This window comes from Narcine bancroftii, chromosome 1 (genome assembly GCF_036971445.1).
Source record: "Narcine bancroftii isolate sNarBan1 chromosome 1, sNarBan1.hap1, whole genome shotgun sequence".
NCBI classification, from domain to species: domain Eukaryota; kingdom Metazoa; phylum Chordata; class Chondrichthyes; order Torpediniformes; family Narcinidae; genus Narcine; species Narcine bancroftii.
The window spans coordinates 482,064,107-482,085,134 of record NC_091469.1 but is presented as its reverse complement, the minus strand read 5'-3'; the positions used below and the strand labels follow the sequence as shown (position 1 = coordinate 482,085,134).

Genomic DNA, 21,028 nt, shown 5'->3' with positions numbered 1-21,028 from the left:
GGTGAGGGCCAGGGTACCGTCATTTAGAATGGGGGGTGGATGAGGGCCAGGGCACTGTCATTTAGAACAGTGGTGGGGGTGGGGGGGGTGAGGGCCAGGGTACCATCATTTAGAATGGGGGGGTGAGGGCCAGGGAACCGTCGTTTAGAACATTGGTGGGGGTGGGTGAGGGCCAGGGTACCGTCATTTAGAAAGGGGGGGGTGAGGGCCAGGGTACTGTCATTTAGAAAGGGGGGTTGAGGGCCAGGGTACTGTCATTTAGAACATTGGTGGGGGTGGGAGGTGGTGATGGCCAGGGTACCATCATTTAGAATGGGGGGGTGAGGGCCAGGGAACCGTCGTTTAGAACATTGGTGGGGGTGGGTGAGGGCCAGGGTACCGTCATTTAGAAAGGGGGGGGTGAGGGCCAGGGTACCGTCATTTAGAAAGGGGGGTTGAGGGCCAGGGTACTGTCATTTAGAACATTGGTGGGGGTGGGAGGTGGTGATGGCCAGGGTACCATCATTTAGAATGGGGGGGGGTCCAGGGTACCGTCATCTAGAATGGGGGGGGTGAGGGCCAGGGTACCGTCATTTAGAATGGGGGGTGGATGAGGGCCAGGGCACTGTCATTTAGAACAGTGGTGGGGGTGAGGTCCAGGGTACCATCATTTAGAATGGGGGGGTGAGGGCCAGGGAACCGTCGTTTAGAACATTGGTGGGGGTGGGTGAGGGCCAGGGTACTGTCATTTAGAATGGGGGGGGGTGAGGGCCAGGGTACCGTCATTTAGAAAGGGGGGTTGAGGGCCAGGGTACTGTCATTTAGAACATTGGTGGGGGATGGGAGGTGGTGATGGCTAGGGTACCGTCATTTAGAATGGGGGGTGGGTGAGGGCCAGGGCACTGTCATTTAGAACAGTGATGGGGGTGGGGGGGGGTGAGGGCCAGGGTACTGTCATTTAGAATGGGGGGGTGAGGGCCAGGGTACCGTCATTTAGAATGTGGGGTGGGGTGAGGGCCAGGGTACTGCCATTTTGAATAGGGGGGGTAAGGGCCAGGGTACCGTCATTTAGAATAGGGGTGGTGAGGGCCAGGGTACCGTCATTTAGAATAGAAGGGGTGAGGGCCAGGGTACTGTCATTTAGAATGGGGGAGGGGTGAGGGCCAGGGTACCGTCATTTAGAATAGGGGGGACACTAGTCTTTAAAGACTGAGTAGTTTGCTGGGAAATTTAAGACAAAATCACATGGGAGAGGCTCGACTCGTATATCAGTCTGACTTGAGACCTTTGGAAGCCCTTTGTTTTAAATTTGTCACACACCGAATGCAGTGTGAGGGTTCTTCACACAGGCTATCCCTGGAACCTTCACCAACGACTGAAGAGCACAGGAAGACTCAAGAAAGGTGCATTCGAAAAGATCAGTGCCAAGCAAGGGCAGCAGGACACCACTGTTGTGGGGTCCCTTCAGGAGCCCGAGAGCTGCAGGGAAGAAACTCCTTCTGCTGGTTGGTGGGTGCTTCACCCACAAAGAGTGTGTCTAGGTTGTTCCTTGCATTGGCTGCCTTCGTGAGAAATCAGGAGATGCAGACGGTGACTGTGAAGGGGAGAGGTTTGTGTGATGTCCTGAACTGTATTTGTAGCTTCTGATCTTGAGCAGACCAGCTCCCCTTCCTCTCTGTAATGAATGCAAATGTTGTGCACCAGTAGAAATTGTTGAGGGGCAGTGGTCTTCTATGAAAGTCGAGGCTTTGGTGCTCTTTCTGAACCATTTGCATTAATGTGTGTAAGGCAGTGGGTCTCAATTTCCCCTCCCCCACTCCTATACCATCTTAACTCATCCCTTACTAACCATAGGTGCACTGTAGTTAGTAAGGGATGAATAAAGATGATATAGGGGTGGGGGGTGAAGGAAAAGTTGCCATAGGTGCTCTGTGGTTTGAAAGGGTGGTAAGTGAGTGGGGATAAAAGTGAGAACCAGAGGTCTAAGGTCAGAACATTGGAAATAGAAACTTGTGATGCATTTTCTTAATAATGTAAACTAATTTAATTTAATTTCATAAGTAACAGATGATGAAAATATTGGATGATCACCCCAGCTACATGTTTTGATAAATCGATACTAACTGTCCCAGTCCTATAAAGGCACAACCCTTTGAGCTTGTAAGAGATTGAGAATGAGTAACATTGTTCTTGTATGAATTCACCCACCCAGACACAGCTCTGAATTGAGAGGAGGTGGATCTTCTACCACTGTACCCTCAGGGGTATATGCACGCTCTTGGACTCCCAATCAGTTGAGAATGGCGGCTCGACTGCCAATATTGATCTATAGCAGTTTGAGCTAGAGCAATACCATGGCTCAGCTTCAGTGAAGTGTGCACCTTACCCGCGAGGCTTCCAAGGGACTTTTACAGTAGCGATCTGGCATGGAGTGGTGTCTGGGGTTATTACCATAAGGCAGAGAGAGCGAATGTCCTCTGTGCTGGTGCTAAATACAGGGCTCTAGCCAATAAGGATGTTTGGTGATTTGAACTGGCCAATGGCAAGGTGTGCACTGACCATTGGTCGGAGCTCAGTCCTAACTGATACTCCACCTGCAAACTGTAACTTTGAGTGATGTGACTTCCACGTGATCACCAGCAGGAAGGTCACACCTCCTCTACCCACAACACTTCACATCACAATGAAGCGATGTACCTATTATTAAAAAAAACTTTTTAAAACAACAATATCTGTGTGTGTGTGTGTGTGTGTGTCCTCCTTTTGTCGGACAAGGCACATAATCAAATCCAATGACAGCACCTTACCAGCGCCTCTCTTTTCTCTACCACCCCCCCAATTCCCAACAACCAAACAGATGGAGCAGGGCATTGTGGGAGCTGCTCCCTCGTATCAGAGGGGAGGGTAGAAAAAAGAATTTGTCTGGTCACTGACTCATGCCTGGCTTCTCCGGCTTAGCTGGTAAATGTGAGCACCTTCACTACCAATGTCTGTGAGCAGGTAGCACCATGAGGTGCCAGATCCCTCTTTTGGCTTGCATATCCCGTGGCCTGGCCCCACACTAGGGTAGTTCCAAAGCACACCCCAGATGGTCGCTGCAGTGCTATCCTGTAGTGAGGCAGGGGGTAGGCCAACAGACTTGTATCCAGAATATACCTGGGAGATTTGTGCAGTTGACACCAGGATGCCATTCCTGCTCGTGTTTTCTTAAACGGGTGCCACTAATGCCTGTGTTGGATCCCTGCAACAATAGCCAGGAGTCAGGACTGAGTTAGCCAAATCAGAGTTTTTAAATAAAGGCTTCCGGTCCCCACCCCATGAGGTGTTTTTGTTCTGTTAATGATGGGGAGGAGCTGTCACTGTCAAGTTAAGTGAAAAGGACACAATGTCCATTCAGTGTCATTACTATACCTCAGGATGACTGAAAAACAAAGTCCAACACAATGTCCGCACAAATGTCCAGTGCTGCTGCCTAAACAAGCTGGTGTTGGCGGCTGAAATCAATGATTCAAGTGCAGCAGTCTGTCGATGGACCCTCAGATTGAGGAGAGGAACAGTTTGAAGAGTAGTTTTCTTCTGTGGGGGTGGGTGAGGGGGAAGAGGGGTCAAAAGATAGATTAGTCAGGGACCACCTCTGATCGAGGAAGAGCAGGGGAGGGGGATCTGATCCAGGTTGGTGTGGGAAGTGCATGGGAAGCTGCACCCCCGTGGTGCTTTCTTCCCCCCCTCCCCCCACCAGTTATGCTCGCTCCAGAGAACACACATCTCTGTCTCTCTGCTGCTCCGTGCCCTCAGTTCCCTCCAGGAGGGCAATGAATGGCTTACTGGACTGCCCTCCTGGTCGCCAGTCCCATGAGGGGCGAAGACCACCTCTCTAAGGTTGGGCCATGCAACGGTGACCAAATAGTCCACTAAGGCACCAGTCACCTTTGTGGTCCCTGGGAGGTGGTGTTTGTAGGTACCCACAATCATTACCCACTCCCTAACCATCTGTGTCCCAACGTCAGCAGTGTCCCACTGCAGCTGGCTGTGTCAGCCCCATTCTAGGAGGGAAGGTAATCCTGGCCTGGTCCACAGTCACCATCCTTTCCCAAAGAGTGGTAACATCATTCGACCCCTTCTGGCAGCACCTGCAAGGCTTTGGTAATTGTCTGCTGTCAGACAGGCTGCTTGAATCTTAATGAGGGAGAAGGGAATTGGGATCCCTCTCATCTCCCAACTGAAGCAGCGGCATGGCTAAGTGTTTGCCTGGCTGCTGGTGGGTATTAGTATCCTCGCTTGGTTAGCCTCTTACTTGAGTAATCCTGGGGCTCTGTTGTCCTACAATGACGATCTACATGCCCACCTGAGGTTCCCCCATTTTCGGCTACCTCCCCGTTATGGAGGGTCAGCAGAGTGCCCTCGTGGCAGACCGGGACCACGTCGTCATTGGTCGGGCTAAAGGCTCAAGCGCATGCTCCCACCATGTATTAATCCCCTTTCCCTGGTGGACAATGGGGGCTTCCTCCCTTTTTTGGAGGGTCAACAGGGTGCTCTCGTGGCAGACCTAGGACTGCGTGGTCACTGGTTGGGCTGGTAAAGGCTCAGGCAAATGGCCCCACCATGTGTCATTCTGCACCATCCAGTGCAGGGTATTTCCCTCTTCCCAATGGATGGCCACTGGAATAAATGGCTTCAGTCTCCCAGGTGGGACAGGACTGCTGAATGGATCCACCAGGGTCCTTGGCCTCCATCAACAGGAGCTGGGACTGCAGTGTTCCAGGCAACAGTGGGGGTTGGGGGGTCCTGGTTTGACAGGATGCCTTTGTTGATCAGTTCCTGTTGTACCACGGAAATTATCTCAGTCCTGAGGGCAGCAAGAGCCATCTTAGGTGGGGGGGGGGAGTGCGGTGGGCAGTGGAGGTTTTTGTGGTTATGTTCACAGTATTCCTGCCACATAGCAAACATGGCGGCAGTGGGAGTGTTATTTAAATGGGCACAATTCACTCTCACACATACTAGGGCACGGTACAAATCTTTAAGGAGCTCACTATTCCAATTTTTCCCATATTTTGTCTTCACCTGGTGAACTTGTGTGGGGACCCCATTTGCGGGTGCTCCCCATTCTAAGTACTCTAGCCCTTACAGCAGGGCAATGGCTTCACAAATCGTCCTGCTGCTTGCTATTCCTATCAAAGGCAAGAGCACCCCTCTGAGGTCGGGATGGATGGTGGTGACTAGATGGCTCGCCAAGGCGGGTGTTACCCTGACAACCTCAGGGATATTGTAACCGGGAACCCCACTGTAGAGGTTGGTGGTAAGGGGCCATTCCCTGATGACACTCATTCTTCGCTAATGACATGCCACTATGGTCGGCACATCAGGTCCCACTGCAACAACATGGAAAACCTGACTTGCGCCACAGCGACTACTCAGTCCCACAGCGTGCTTTCCTCCACTATCCCTTCAGGATGCCCTGCAGGGAGTTATTGATTTAATACTGTGTGGACAGGCTACCCAAAGTGCTAACCTCTAGGTGGGAAAGGTGGATATGGGGTGGGGGCCCCTCGTCTCTCAACTAGAGTGGCCAAGTGGCCTGATGCTCATCTGACCGCTGGCGGTACCTATCCCACTAGTGCAGCCAATTCCTTGGCAGAGTACTCTCTATAACCTTGCACCGGCCCCTCTCCCGTTTGCTTGTACTCTCACTGTTCCTGGCACTCTCCCCATTTTGTTGAGCCTCAAATAGTGCTGGGACTATGTGGTCACTGGCTGGGCTTGCAAGATCTCCGGGAGGCAGGGGGGGAGGGATGTGTAGGAGGAATGCGTGCATTTGGACTCAGCCTATGTGAAGTCATTATTGTCCAACCACACTTCCCCATCTCTGATCATGCATTTATCTCTTCCCTGTGTATAACATTCGCCCTGACCTTAACCGGGTCAACCTGTCAGCCAGATGACAGGGTGTCTGAAGCTGCTGCGCTTTGATCAGCTTGTAGGCAGCTTTGATATATTTTGCTTCTGTGTGGTTTTTGCATATCCTAGCAATATCCAGTGCATCTCACATGACCCATGCTCAATGGCCATGTACCCTATTTGTTCAGCACATTGCCGGCTTAATTCTGATGTGATATCCCACTAGCGCCTCAGTAAGGATATTAGTAGCCATAGAGCTTTCCCACTACTCTCCCTGGTCCCAGGAAACACCAGTTCCTCCTGAAGAGAGACCACATGGTCACCTATCTTCTGACTGTGGGGCCCAACCTGTCGACCCAATTGACTGGCATGACTTGCCAGCCATACCGCCAAATGGCTGAATCCCTGATGGTCATTGGTCCAGCTGGAGATTTTATACTCTGACCCCCCCCCCCCCCCCCACCCGGGGTCCCTTTCCTATTTGTGGGTGTCCTGCTGCTACTCCTGTTAGTGAGCAGGTACACAATAAGCTATGCATCCATCAGGACACCCACAAATACAGCAATCAGTACAATCCCCTGCATAGTTAAACCAGTCTCCCACTCCCACATGGTTAAAACTCCACGTGCATCCAGTCTAACTCTGAACCCTGCTGCAGCGCCATTTATTTTGAGAAAGTATCTGGTTAGGTGGGTTCAAGGAGAGACGAGTCTGGAGACAAGGGTTTGTAATCAAACATAACTTTTAAACAATCAAACAATTGATAAGAGAGCATGGGAACTTATGTGCACAATTTATAAGGGAGCATGGGAAAAAAATTGTAATGGGAAACAAATGGGAAAATGTTAAACAGTGCACAACTATTAATTCACACAGGTGATGCACTCTGTAAGCAGGGGTTATACACATTTTCCCCTCCCCAGACCCCTGATTGAGAGGAGGTGTATCTGGTACCACTGTACCAGCAGGGTACATTCTTGAACTCTGATCAGTTGAGAGCAGCAGCTCTACTGCCAGTATTGATCTATAGCAGTTTGAGCTATAGCAATACCATGGCTCAGCTTATGTGAAGTGCGCACCTTTCCCGCGACGCTTTCAAGTAAGTACAGTAGCGACCTGGCATGGAGTAGGGTCCGGGGTTATCACCACAAGGCAAAGAGAGCGAATGTCCTCTGTGCTGATGCAAAATATAGGGCTCTAGCCAATAAGGACGCGAGGGATTTGAACCAGTCAATGGCAAGGTGTTCACTAACCAGTGGTCAGAGCCCAATCTTATTTTTCTTTATCCATAACATCATTAAATGTTTTAGTATAGGCACATTATATTGTTGTAACAAATTTATATTCCATCTAAGCAAAAATTGATGAATTTCAAATTCAGAAATATTTGCCATCTCAATTTTGGCCCAACTAGGAGGCCATACCAAATCCATCAATGAACTAATAAATTTAAGTTGGGCTGCTTCATAATAATTTTGAAAATGTGGTAAACTTAATCCCCTTAACTCATATTTCCAAGTTAATTTATTCAAAGCTACTCTCGAAAATTTACCTCTCCATAAAAACTCCCTAACTATTTTATTCAAGTTTCGAAAAAAAAATTATCAAGTAAATACAGAATAGATTGAAACAAATATTGTATACGCGGGAAAATATTCATTTTAATTGTATTTATCCTACCCATTAAATTAATAGGTAAATCTTTCCATTTAATCAAATCAGTTTTAATTTTTTTCATTAACGGAACATAATTTAATTTATATAAAGATTGATAATTAACATTCAAAATTATACCCAAATATTTAATTCGATCAGTCCATTTCAAATTAATAATATTCTTATAAACTGAATAATCTCCTTCACTTACCGGTAAAATTTCACTTTTTTCCCAATTAACTTTATATCCAGAAAGACATCCATATTGTATTAAACACTCCTTCAAGTGCAAAAGTGACTGAGAAGGGTTTATTAAATACACCAATACATCATCAGCAAATAAATTAATTTTATACTCCTTGTCTAAAACTTTCATACCTTGTATCTGTGTATTTTGTCTTATCAGCTAAAGGTTCAATCACTAACGCAAACAAAGCTGGTGATAAAGGACAACCTTGACGAGTTGATCGAGTTAACTTAAAGGGTTCTGAAATCAAACCATTCGTCAATACTCTAGCTACTGGTTTACTATATAGAGCCCTAATCCAACCAATAAAGAAAGGACCAAACTTAAATTTCTCCAAAACTTTAAACAAAAAATTCCATTCAACTCTATCAAATGCTTTTTCTGCATCTAGAGATATCACCATCGGGTGATCTAGAGATTGTCGAAATCTATTAATCAAACTAATCACATGCAAAATATTATCTCAAGCATATCTATTCCTTATAAAACCTGTTTGATCCATATGAATCAACTTAGGTAAAAATTTAGCCAATCTATTCGCTATAACTATCGGCTATGACTCTGTTGTATAATAATCAACTTATTTCTTTTTCAATACATAATTGAAGTTTATTGCATTGGAGATTTAAAGGTGTGAAAAATTTGGGAGATTGTTTTAAAGAGGGAAAATTTTTATCTTTTAATCAGATGAGGGAAAGTTTTGGTATTGATAAGAACACTTTGTTTCTCTATTATCAAATTCGATCTTTGGTAAAATGTATGTTTGGTAGAGATATGATTTTACCTGAAATGACTAAATTTGAGACTTATGAAGGTTCCAGAGAAGGGTTATATTTCATTTATGTATCAAATATTACAGGATGGTATGGATAAAAAGGGTTGGGATAGATCTAAAAGTAAATGGGAAGTGGATACTGGTTTTATTTTTTCCGAAGATGATTGGTTAGATATCTGTTATGATAGTGTAACTAGATTGATAAATGCAATGATTAACTATAATTTTTTACATCAATTATACTTAACACCTGAAAAATTAAAAAAAGTATGGTTTTCAGGATTCAGATTTGTGTTTTAGATGTGGTGATATGGTTGGAACCTTTTTTCATGCTGTTTGTTCATGTATACATATACAATCTTTTTGGAAGAAAATTCAATCGTTTTTAGAATACCTGTATAAGATTAAAATACTTTTAGATCTGACAGTATTTTTATTGGGTAGTTTGCAACCTCTGAAAGGCTTGGGATTAGATAAGTTTCAGCTTGCTTTTGTATATTTAGCTTTATCTGTAGCTAGTATGTGGAAAGATACAAATATGATTGATATTAATAGATGGCATAATGAGATGAGATATTGTTTATTAACGGAAAAAATTATGTATGTTTCGTGTGATAATTATAATTTTTTTATTTAATAAGTGGTTGTTATATTCAGAATATTTACATTTCAATTTACATTGATTAGATCTTAATATGTATATTTAATTTTTCTTTAATATTTTTTCTTTTTTCTTTCTTTATGGCTCTCCTTAGGAGAGTTGGCTGAAGAGGGAGGGTTCTTTTCTTTTCTTTTTTTTCTATATATAAAAAATAACATTCATGTTTATGGTTAATTGTTGTATATGTCATATATTATTTGTTTTTTGAACGAATAAATAAAGTTTAAAAAAAAAGAGCCCAATCTTAACTGACACTCCATCTGCCAACTGTATCTTTGAATGAAACAAAAAGTACACCATGTACTGACAGATGATATGACTTCTGAATGAGTTTCAGATGGGGAGGCCACGGCTCCTCCATATACAACAACTATTCAATGAGATGTGGAAACCTTGCAGATTTTTCACCATCTTGGGTCCACTGAGGACAATAATAGTACCCTGGCTGGTAATAGATATGATTGGTCATCTCAGTATATATTGGGGATCAAATTATGGTTCATTCTTAGTACATAGATGTACCATCTGATATATTTTTCTCTTGAATTATTTTTAATTATATTAATATTTTTTCAGCTTAACCAATAAACTGTCAATATTTTGCAGAGAATTGTAATTCTACAACTGGAATGTATACAATGTTCCCAGTTTTCAAGAAAATGACAGAATCTTGTTTAACGAGGAGAAGCAATGATGAAAAGGTGCATGGTAAAATTGTATGAAATTGACTTGTCAAAGTGATGATGAGTAAGACCTGCCCACTGGTTCTAAAAGTTAATTTGTTTCACCAGTGTGCTCCTTTGGGGAGGAAATTCTACCCTTATCTAGTCATAGAGCATAAAAGTAGGCTTTTCAGTTAACACCCATGCTGGTTTGTGGGTTCTTGTGTGTAATCCATTTTCCAACAGTTAATCCTTAGCCTTCAAGCTGGTGACATCATATTCAGAAAATTGTATCTTTTAGTAAACTTCCATATTCTTTCTTCACAATCCCAGCTTAAATCCTCCATCCCATCCTCTGTCCTCTCAAGAAGGACAGATCAACAGAGGTGGTGCTATAGTGATACAGTAAAATCCCCATTATCAAGAATTCAAGTAACTGGCAGCCTCAAGCAAATGGCAAAAAAAATCACAGAAAATAAATAGGTAAAAAATATGATAAAGTTTAAAATTGGCGACCCCTAGCAGTTAATTTGCTAATCACGCAATAAGCAATCTCAAGCAACTGGCAAATTCACTTATCTGGCATCTACCACTCCTCATGGGTGCTGGATACTGCATATTTTTATGGTATGTACATGGGAAGGAGTGGCTCTAAGTATGCTTAGCTTTATAACTAGGCCCCATGATTACAAATTGTATCAGGTTAAACATAAGTAAGGAAGCTGCTTTCTGCCTCCCCTTGGCAAACGTGGGACTGAGATCAAGATCAGTTCAGCCGTGGTCTTAAAGAATGGTGGGTAGAGTCAAGGGGCTATATAGCTGGCTCAGCTCTTACTTGTGTTATGAATTAATTCTGCAACAATATTTGGAAGAAATACTAAAAGTAGAATGGCACAGAAATACTCTGGATAGGGAATTTCAGAGTCCATTACGGAAAGTTATGTGGTATCGTTACTACTGATCAAGCAAGCTGACATGCTGAAATTTCAAATGTTGTAAGGTTGGACAGAGTAGATGTAGAAAGGTTATTTCCCATGGTGGGAGAGTCTTGGACAGCAGGGCACGACTTCAGGATTGAAGCTGTCCACTTAGAACAGAGATACGGAGGAATTTCTTTAGCTAGAGAGTGGTGAATCAGTGGAATTTGTTGCAACAGGTAGTTGTGGGGAGATAAGTTATTGGATGTATTTAAGGCAAAGATTGATTTTCTTGATTAGCCAGGGAATCAAAGATTATGGGGATAAAGCCGGGGAGTGGGACTGATTTGGAAAATGAATGAATGGCAGGGCAGACTCAATGGTCTGAATAGCCTATTTCTTTCCTATGTTTTGTGATCTTATTCTGGGTCTCTTATGGGTAATGAGGGAATCAACATGACAGAATAACTACTTGACTTTGTCTATTTGTTGCAGATATATCTGTCTATATCAGCATTGGTTGAAGTAACCATCATATAATTCTCAAGGAGTCAAAATCGTGTATGCATATTTAAGGGTAATTGCCATTGTATTGTGTGACACTCCAATTATTCTAAATAGGGTAGGTACAGAATACTTAAATGAATACTTAAATAGGTGCATCTTCTCAATGCTTATGAACTATTTGCAAAATTAAAAAACATATGCCACCATAATTTGTGACTATATCTTGTTTGATTTTCATTCAAGCCCTGGGTCAATGAAAGTGGTTTTCTAGGAAGGACTGTCAGGTGCATCTAAAAATGAAGACTGGTGAAGCAGTAACGAAGGCACAAAAAACAGCATGTACAATAAAACCCCTGTTAGCTGGAATTCAAGCACCCAGCAGCCTCAAGCAACCAGCAAAAATAAAATGAAGTAAATAGGTAAAAAATACGTAAATTTAAAATTGGTACAACTTCCCGTTAATTTGCCGATCTACACAATATGCAATCTCGAGCAACTGGCAAATTATCTTATCTGACATCTACAAATCCCTATAGGTGCCTGATAAGGGATTTTACTGTATTAGATGCTGTTTTAGCATCCTGATTAATTGATCCAACAACCAGAAGATTAAACGGAAACTCTAAGGGTTTTTCTTATTATAAATGATAGTAGAAAATGATGAAAGAAGAAGGCTCCATGGACATTGAGAATGGCGATCTGCAGCAAGGAAATTATAGGCTATTGAGCATGACATTAGTAGTAGGAAAATTATTGGAAAGTGTTCTAAGAGATCGGATATACAAATATTTAGATAGTGTTAGGTCTGCTTTGTTCATGAATGAGTGAGACAAACACCAGACTGAGTCGAAATCAGGGTTCTTTGTTCTTTATTACCGGATTGTAACACTTGCGACTAACCATGTTAGTCGGAGAATGCATTCTGCCGTTATCAGCAAAATGGTGATTTTTTATACCCTTGGATATGTGCTTAGAACATCATCATATCATTACTTGTCCAATGACTAAAACTGTTGCTATCCTTTCCCTGTTAGCTTCCTGCCTCTCAATCCATCAATGTCTCTCTTATCTTGTAAGTACAAGGATGCATTCACATCTTGTTACAGCCCTGCACATTCCCATCTCATGATGTTTTACCTAACAGGAGTACAAGGACACCTCCCCTTCTTGTTACAGCCCTGCCCAGGGTAACTCCTTACACATTCCCATCTCATGATGTTTTACCTTACAATAGCCAAGGACTGATTAGGGTTAGTCAACATGGCTTTGTGCATAGTAGGTTATGCTTAGCCAATCTGATTGAGTTCTATAAAGATGTTACCAGGGAAGGCTGTGGATGTTCTTGACATGGACTTTAGTTTTAATTTAATATATCAGAAAATACTAGATTATATTATCAACCATAATTTTTTATGAGAAATGCTTGGTCAAGATTTGTAATTGTCATGGGAAACAGGTAGAAATATTGTTATGTAATGGGAATATTAAAACATTTATTTCAGTGATGTACAAATTATTACAAAAGAAAGCTAAGAAATTAGGAATTCATAAATCAAGGTAAAGGTGGAAAGTAGATTTGAATATACAAATAGATGAGAGAAAATGGACTGATATAAGTAAAGAAGTTATGAAAAGTACAATAAATGCGAGATACAGACTAGTTCAATACAATTTTATTGACATGGACTAAAGTAAGGCCTTTGACAAGGTCCCACATGCGAGATCAGTCTAGAAGGTTTAGATGCTCTGTATTCATAATGAGGTAGTAAACGGGATTTGACATTGACTACACGGGAGAAGCCAGAGAGTGGTGGAGATGATTGCTTCTCAGAGTGGAGGCCTATGATTAATGGTGTGCCTCAGGGATTAGTAATCATTTACCTTTCAAGCACCAAAGCCTGGTGAACTTTATAAATGTTAAATTCTGTGCACAGTACAAGAATTGCCTGCAACCAGTGAACTTGGAGGAATGAGAAATGAGATTGGACTATGAACCAAAGAACCTTTCTAAACTTATACGCACATTACACACATGTGCGCTTAGAATTAGAAGGGGATTGTTAGGTTAGTAAAGTTAAGTTAAAGTGTGATTCTGTTTTCATGTTTAAAGATAATTAAAAGCAACATTTGTTTAAGTAACCATTTGTCTTGGTGAATATCTATTGCTGCTGGGTTTATGGGTCTTCTGGGCTCGTAACAGTTGAAAGAATTAATTTTGAAACATGCAAATTTGTTTTCTGATGTACCAAAAATGACATCAGTGATTTATCATGATGTTGATGTGGGAGAAGCAAGTCCCAAAAACAACACCCATATAGAATAAACATTTAGAAGCGTAAAATCAAGGATCAGGAGGTGGAATATATGTTGAGAAATGATTAATAGACTTTGAGACTCAGATTGGAGTTCTCCTTGTATTCTGGTTCCAAAACCAGATGGAACTGTTAGATTCTGTACAGATTACAGGAAGGTTAATTCAGAAACTAAAACAGATGCTTATCCTATTCTGAGAATAGATAACTGTATTGATAAAATTGGGAAAGCTAAATTTCTTACTAAGTTGGATTTGTTGAAGGGTTACTGGTGTGTGCCTCGAACTGAGAGAGGAAAGGATATTTCAGCTTTTGTAATTCAATCTGGTTTATATGAATATAATGTGTTACCTTTTGGCATGAAAAATGCCCCTGTAACATTCCAAAGGATGATTAATTTGGTAAGTTCTTGGACACAAAAAGTGACACATAGAAAGAACATCTAAGGCAATTGGACAAATTGTTTGCAAGATTATCCAAAGCAAACTTAACTGTTAATTTAGCAAAAAGTCAATTTGCAAATGCCACTGTAACATGCTTAAGCCATGTAGTTGGTGATATGCCACAAACAAGGACCAGACTTGTATCATTCTATAGGCTTTTATTAATAGAAGCCACCTCTACTGACCAGTGGGATAAGTTGCACCATCTGTTATACCAGTAAGGTGGAGCCAATCTACAGTCATAACCAATAGCAAGCAGTCAGCATAATACATTACATCACCACATTCACCCTCCCCTTAAAATTAACCAATTTTAAGTAATATAAGAAAAAAAACAGGGAAGCAAAAGGATTAAAAACACTACAGAAGAAGAGAGAAAATCAGCAGCAGGTTTGAAAAAAAAAATTGAGAAATGCAGCAATTAAATCTTATCATAAGTAAGCCGTTGGGGTGGCTTTGAGACTCTCTGAGACCAATGCAGAACAACTGGAGAGGACTCCTGTAAGCTAACTGGAGGGACAGGAAGCAAAGAGTAGGAATAAATGGGTTCTTTTCAGAATGGCAGCCAGTGACTAGTGGGGAACCGCAGGGCTCAGTGCTGGGGCCGCAGTTGTTTACGATATATATCAATGACTTAGATGTGGGAATAGATAGCAGTATCTCGAAAATTGCAGACGATACAAAGTCGGGTGGCAGGATTAGCTGTATGGCGGATGCTAGGAGAGTGCAGGGTGATTTGGACAAGTTAGGCAAGTGGGCCAGGACGTGGCAGATGCAGTATAATGTGGATAAATGCGAGGTTATCTACTTTGGAGGAAAGAACAGGAGAGAGGATTATTATTTAAATGGTATCTTTAGGAAAAGGGGAGATGCAGTGAGACTTGGGCGTTGCTGTGCATCAGTCGTTGAAAGTGGGCGTGCAGGTGCAGCAGGCAGAGAGGAGGGTGAGTGGTATGTTGGCATTCATAGCGAGAGGATTTGAGTACAGGAATAGGGAGATCCTACTGCAGCTGTACAGGGCCTTGGTGAGATCACACCTGGAGTATTGTGTGCAGTTTTGGTCGCCTTATCTGAGGAAGGATATCCTTGCCTTGGAGGGGGTGCAGAGAAGGTTCACTAGGCTGATACTGGGGATGGAGGGACTCAGATATGACTAGGCTTGTATTCTCTGGAATTTAGAAGATTGAGGGGGATCTTAGGGGGATCTTATAGAAACGTATAAAATTCTTAAGGGTTTAGACAGACTAGACGCAAGAAGGATGTTTCCAATGCTGGGAAAAATCAAAACCAGGGGCCATAGTTTAAGGATAAGGGGGAAATTTTTTAGGACTGAGATGAGGAAAAATTTCTTCTCTCAGAGAGTGGTAAATGTGTGGAATTCTTTGCCACAGGAAGTAGTTGAGGCCAGTTCTCTGTCAATATTTAAGTATAGGTTAGATTTGGCCCTTGTGGCCAAGGGGATATGGGGAGAAGACAGGAACCGGGTACTGATTAGCCATGATCATAATGAATGGTGGTGTAGGCTTGAAGGGCCAAATGGCCGACTCCTACACCTATTTTCTATATTTCTATGCTGCTTTTTCGGCAGATAAGAAGTGATTGTATGGGGTAAATCTGTGTGTTGCAGACTGAATTTCAGGGTCAGAGACATGCTGTTCTGGGGAGGGTAAAGGAAGATTAGTGGTAGTGGGGAAAAAGGTTAGAAGCTGCAGGCAGAACCGCAGGCGAAGCAAGCTCCCTAAGGGAAACAGTGTCTTGTCTCCCATTAGGAAAATCAATTTGAGCATATGGTGGGTTAGCATGAAGCAGTTGTACACGCTCGACTAATGGATCCACCTTGCTCTGTCTAACATGCTTTCTCAGTAAAATTTCTCCAGGTCTAGAAAGCCAGGCCAGCAAGGTCGATCCAGTCTTCGACTTTCTGGGAAAAGAAAACAAATGCTGATGAGGTGTTTCATTAGTTGATGTGCAAAGTAAGGTACGGATAGAGTTCATAGGTTCAGGTAACACTTCTTGCCAGCGGCTGGTGGAGAGACCCTTAGATTTGAGTGCCATGATAACAGGTTTCTCGATTTTACCATTGCTATGTTCAACTTGCCCATTCCCCCGAGGGATGTAACTGGCAGTGTGACTTGTGGCAATGTTTCTGTCAAGAAGATATTGCCGAAGCTCCGAGCTCATAAAAGCTCTGTCACTATGAATGAAATTTGGATAACTAAAAATGGAATCAAGGCATCTAATTACAGAACCAGCAGAAACATCAGTACAAGGAATTCTTCTTTGGCTTGGCTTCGCAGACGAAGATTTATGGAGGGGGTAAATGTCCACGTCAGCTGCAGGCTCGTTTGTGGCTGACAAGTCCGATGCGGGACAGGCAGACACGGTTGCAGTGGTTGCAGGGGAAAATTGGTTGGTTGGGGTTGGGTGTTGGGTTTTTCCTCCTTTGCCTTTTGTCAGTGAGGTGGGCTCTGCGGTCTTCTTCAAAGGAGGTTGCTGCCCGCCAAACTGTGAGGCGCCAAGATGCACGGTTTGAGGCGATATCAGCCCACTGGCGGTGGTCAATGTGGCAGGCACCAAGAGATTTCTTTAGGCAGTCCTTGTACCTTTTCTTTGGTGCACCTCTGTCACGGTGGCCAGTGGAGAGCTCGCCATATAACACGATCTTGGGAAGGCGATGGTCCTCCATTCTGGAGACGTGACCCACCCAGCGCAGCTGGATCTTCAGCAGCGTGGACTCGATGCTGTCGACCTCTGCCATCCTGAGTACTTCGACGTTAGGGATGAAAGCGGTCCAATGAATGTTGAGGATGGAGCGGAGACAACACTGGTGGAAGCGTTCTAGGAGCCGTAGGTGATGCCGGTAGAGGACCCATGATTCGGAGGCGAACAGGAGTGTGGGTATGACAACGGCTCTGTATACGCTTTGTGAGGTTTTTCAGTTGGTTGTTTTTCCAGACTCTTTTGTGTAGTCTTCCAAAGGCGCTATTTGCCTTGGCGAGTCTGTTGTCTATCTCGTTGTCGATCCTTGCATTTGATGAAATGGTGCAGCCGAGATAGGTAAACTGATTGACCATTTTGAGTTTTGTGTGCCTGATGGAGATGTGGGGAGGCTGGTAGTCATGGTGGGGAGCTGGCTGATGGAGGACCTCAGTTTTCTTCAGGCTGACTTCCAGGCCAAACATTTCGGCAGTTTCCGCAAAACAGGACATCAAGCCCAGTACAAGGAATAGCGAAAGGGAAACGGGAGAATTCATCAATAACACTAAGAAAGTAAACGTTTGTATTATTTGAAGGTAGTAGCCCTTTAAAATCTAAGGCGTTCAAAGGGTTCTGGAAGCTTTGATCAATGAGGAAGGTGAGAGTTTGTAATAACGTGGTTTGCATTCAGCACAGACAGAGCAATGTCCAGTTAGGGTTCTCACATCCTCTCATGTATAGGGCAAATTGAGAGATTTCACAGTGATAAAATCTGGTGACCCCGGGTGGCACAGCTCTTCATAAAGAAATTTTAATCAGTCAAGCTGCAGACTCGCATAAGATGCGCGAGAGAGAGCATCAGGAGGATCATTGAATTTTCCTGGACAATAGAGTCATAGGTAGAAAGTTTGATGCGCCATCGCATAATATTATCATTTTTAATCTTGCTCTTCAATCTAGTGTTGAACATGAAGGCAACAGATTTCTGATCAGTTAACAAGGTGAACTTCCTGCCAGCTAAGAAGGGTCTCCAGTAGCGGATAGCTTCTAAAATAGCTCGTGCTTCCTTTTCAACGGATGAGTGTTTTAATTCGGGTCCACGTAATGTGCGAGAAAAGGCGACAGGTTTGCCAGCTTGATTTAGTGTGGTAGCTAGAGCAAAATCAGGTGCACCTGATTCCACTTGGAAAGGTAAATCCTCATCAATTGCAGACATGGAGGCCTTGGCTATATCTCATTACTTAAAGGAAAATTGACGGTTTTAAAAAGAGGTCGTGCTTTGTCAGCGTAGTTTGGCACCCACTGAGCATAATAGGAGACTGTTGGAGGGGGTAGCTCCATGAGTGGTCGCATTCTCTCTGGATCTGGACTGACTTCTCCTTTACTTACTACATAGCCTAATATGGGCAGACTCTTTGTGCAGTACCCACATTCAGGGTTAAACGCAAGGTTTTGGCTACTTGGAAGAACTGTTGTAAATTCCGATCATGATCATTCAAGTCTTTGCCACAGATGGTAACATTCTCCAAATAAGGAAAAGTTGCCTGCAACTTATAGGTATCCACTAACCTATCTCTCTCTCTTTGAAAAACAGACACACAGTTAGTGATGCCAAAAGAAATTCTTTTAAACTGGAAGAGTTTGTCATCTGCCTCAAAAGCTGTAAACTTCCTTTCATCCTTATGGATGTGGTGGTAAGCTGATTTCAGATCAATAGTAGAGTAAATCTCGTATTGGGCAATTTGAGTAACCATGTCTGAAATGCAAGGCATGGGGTAAGCATCCAGATGAGTGTACCTGTTTATAGTTTGGCTATAATCTATGACCATTCTAGGTTTTGCGCCATTCCTAACCACTACTACTTGAGCGCGCCAAGAACTTGTGCTGGGCTCGATGACGTTTTCCTTTAACAAGCTCTTTACCTCGTCTTTAATAAAGAGTCTGTCTACATTATTGTAGTGCCTACCTTTTGTAGCTCTAGGCTTATAATCCGAGGTCAAATTAGTGAAGAGACGAGGGGGTTTAATTTTTAGTGTGGATAAACCGCAAAACTTCTTTGGCGAGACGGTGATGGATGGCAAAGGGCCATTAAATGCCAATATGATGCTTTTCATTTGACATTGGAAGTCTAGACCCAGAAGCATTGAAGTGCATAGGCCAGGGAGTACAGAAATCTTGAAGTCAGTATATTCGTTGTCATGTATTTTTAAATTAATTTTGCAATAAATTGTTGTATCTTGTTCTAGTCCTGAACAAGCCATTGTGATCGTGCGCTTAGACAGGTATAATGCAAGATTTAGTACTCTAGCGGTCAAAGGGTGAATGTAACTTTGTACTGCCCGAATCAAATAAACAGTTAATAGGCTGCCCATTTACCTCCACTTTCGTCGAGGATTTATCCTGATTTACCTACATGAAGTGGCATGTACGGCCTCGCCTCATCACTGATTGATCCACTGGATGATTCAGAAGAAGTTGATGAAGTTGAAGTTGGCTAGATGAATTATTGACTCTTCAGCTCAGCATCGTGGTGTTATGACAACGACCTTGCTGAGTAGCGCTTCTTCTTCTTCCTACTCCTCTGCTCGCCATGAGTGCCAGATGTCGACTCTCTAGCTCAGCAAAATCTGGCCCAATGGCTTTTCTTCCCGCAGTTGGTGCAGGTATCTTGCCGTGCGGCGCACCAGTTGCATGTAGCACCAAACCACAGAAGTAGCACTTCATGGACCAGCTTTTGCTTCGCGGATTTGTAATACTCAGTAGTGAATCTTCACTACGGGTCAGTCTGAGGGGTGACACTACTGCACATCTCCCTTGCTCTAATGCTTTCGTCCCTTGTAGCACAGTTAGAAGCATCTTTGCTTGTTGCTCTTTCTTCTTTGGCTCTTTGGCTTGGCTTCGCAGACGAAGATTTATGGAGGGGGTAAATGTCCATGTCAGCTGCAGGCTCGTTTGTGGCTGACAAGTCCGATGCGGGACAGGCAGACATGGTTGCAGCGGAAAATTGGTTGGTTGGGGTTGGGTGTTGGGTTTTTCCTCCTTTGTCTTTTGTCAGTGAGGTGGGCTTTGCGGTCTTCTTCAAAGGAGGTTGCTGCCCTCCGAACTGTGAGGCGCCAAGATGCACGGTTTGAGGCGATATCAGCCCACTGGCGGTGGTCAATGTGGCAGGCACCAAGAGATTTCTTTAGGCAGTCCTTGTACCTCTTCTTTGGTGCACCTCTGTCACGGTGGCCAGTGGAGAGCTCGCCATATAACATGATCTTGGGAAGGCGATGGTCCTCCATTCTGGAGACGTGACCTACCCAGCGCAGTTGGATCTTCAGCAGCGTGGACTCGATGCTGTCGACCTCTGCCATCTCGAGTACTTCGATGTTAGGGATGAAGTCGCTCCAATGAATGTTGAGGATGGAGTGGAGACAACGCTGGTGGAAGCGTTCTAGGAGCCGTAGGTGATGCCGGTTGAGGACCCATGATTCGGAGCCGAACAGGAGTGTGGGTATGACAACGGCTCTGTATACGCTTATCTTTGTGAGGTTTTTCAGTTGGTTGTTTTTCCAGGCTCTTTTGTGTAGTCTTCCAAATGCGCTATTTGCCTTGGCGAGTCTGTTGTCTATCTCGTTGTCGATCCTTGCATCTGATGAAATGGTGCAGCCGAGTTAGGTAAACTGATTGACCATTTTGAGTTTTGTGTGCCCGATGGAGATGTGGGGGGGCTGGTAGTCATGGTGGGGAGCTGGCTGATGGAGGACCTCAGTTTTCTTCAGGCTGACTTCCAGGCCAAACATTTTGGCAGTTTCCGCAAAACAGGACGTCAAGCGCTGAAGAGCTGGCTCTGAATGGGCAACTAAAGCGGCATCGTCTGCAAAGAGTAGTTCACAGACAAGTTGCTCTTCTGTCTTGGTGTGAGCTTGCAGGCGCCTCAGATCGAAGAGACTGCCATCCGTGCGGTATCGGATGTAAACAGCGTATTCATTGTTGAGGTCTTTCATGGCTTGGTTCAGCATTATGCTGAAGAAGATTGAAAAGAGGGTTGGTGCGAGAACGCAGCCTTGCTTCACGCCATTGTTAATGGAGAAGGGTTCAGAGAGCTCGTTGCTCTATCTGACCCGACCTTGTTGGTTTTTGTGCAGTTGGATAACCATGTTGAGGAACTTTGGGGGGCATCCGATGCGCTCTAGTATTTGCCAAAGCCCTTTCCTGCTCACAGTGTCGAAGGCTTTGGTGAGGTCAACAAAGATGATGTAGAGTCCTTTGTTTTGTTCTCTGCACTTTTCTTG

At 43.7% G+C, this 21,028-nt stretch overlaps 1 protein-coding gene across 7 annotated transcripts in view; it reads left to right on the top strand.

The window, feature by feature from the left end:
* The window catches only part of gjc2 (gap junction protein gamma 2), a 222,860-nt gene that overhangs the window by 1,992 nt on the left and 199,840 nt on the right, over nt 1-21,028 (top strand). Inside the window, exon 2 of one of the 7 annotated variants that reach the window (XR_011350265.1) lies at nt 18,346-18,445. The exons of the other annotated variants lie outside the window; for them this stretch is intronic. The gene's annotated coding sequence lies outside the window, so the exon portion shown is untranslated. The remainder of the gene's footprint in view (nt 1-18,345; nt 18,446-21,028) is intronic. 7 annotated transcript variants of the gene reach the window in all.